This window comes from Bison bison, unplaced genomic scaffold (genome assembly GCF_000754665.1).
Source record: "Bison bison bison isolate TAMUID 2011002044 unplaced genomic scaffold, Bison_UMD1.0 scf7180017864260, whole genome shotgun sequence".
NCBI classification, from domain to species: Eukaryota; Metazoa; Chordata; class Mammalia; order Artiodactyla; family Bovidae; genus Bison; species Bison bison.
This window is the reverse complement of record NW_011494832.1, coordinates 11,098,570-11,098,877: the sequence shown is the minus strand read 5'-3', so window position 1 is coordinate 11,098,877 and position 308 is coordinate 11,098,570. Positions and strand designations below refer to the sequence as shown.

General features: G+C 47.1%; 1 pseudogene; it reads left to right on the top strand.

Annotated features, from left to right (window-relative positions):
* Positions 1–308, top strand: part of LOC104994543 — a 14,462-nt pseudogene that overhangs the window by 1,426 nt on the left and 12,728 nt on the right.

Below are 308 nucleotides of genomic sequence, written 5' to 3'. Positions count from 1 at the left end.
GGAGGTGATAATGAGGTGTGATTTTTCACACCTAGGTTTTAGCTTGGGTAATGGAGTAGTTATTGGTAGCTCTTACCAAGGAATAAGAACAATGAGGAAAATAATGCAATGGAGATGTGAATTTAAGCTGCAAGTGGTGACACAGTAGGCTTCTGTAGCTCCCTGCTGCTGCTGCTGCTAAGTCGCTTCAGTTGTGTCCGACTCTGTGCGACCCCATAGACTGCAGCCCACCAGGCTTCTCTGTCCATGGGATTCTCCAGGTAAGAACACTGGAGTGGGTTGCCATTTCCTTCTCCAATGCATGAAAG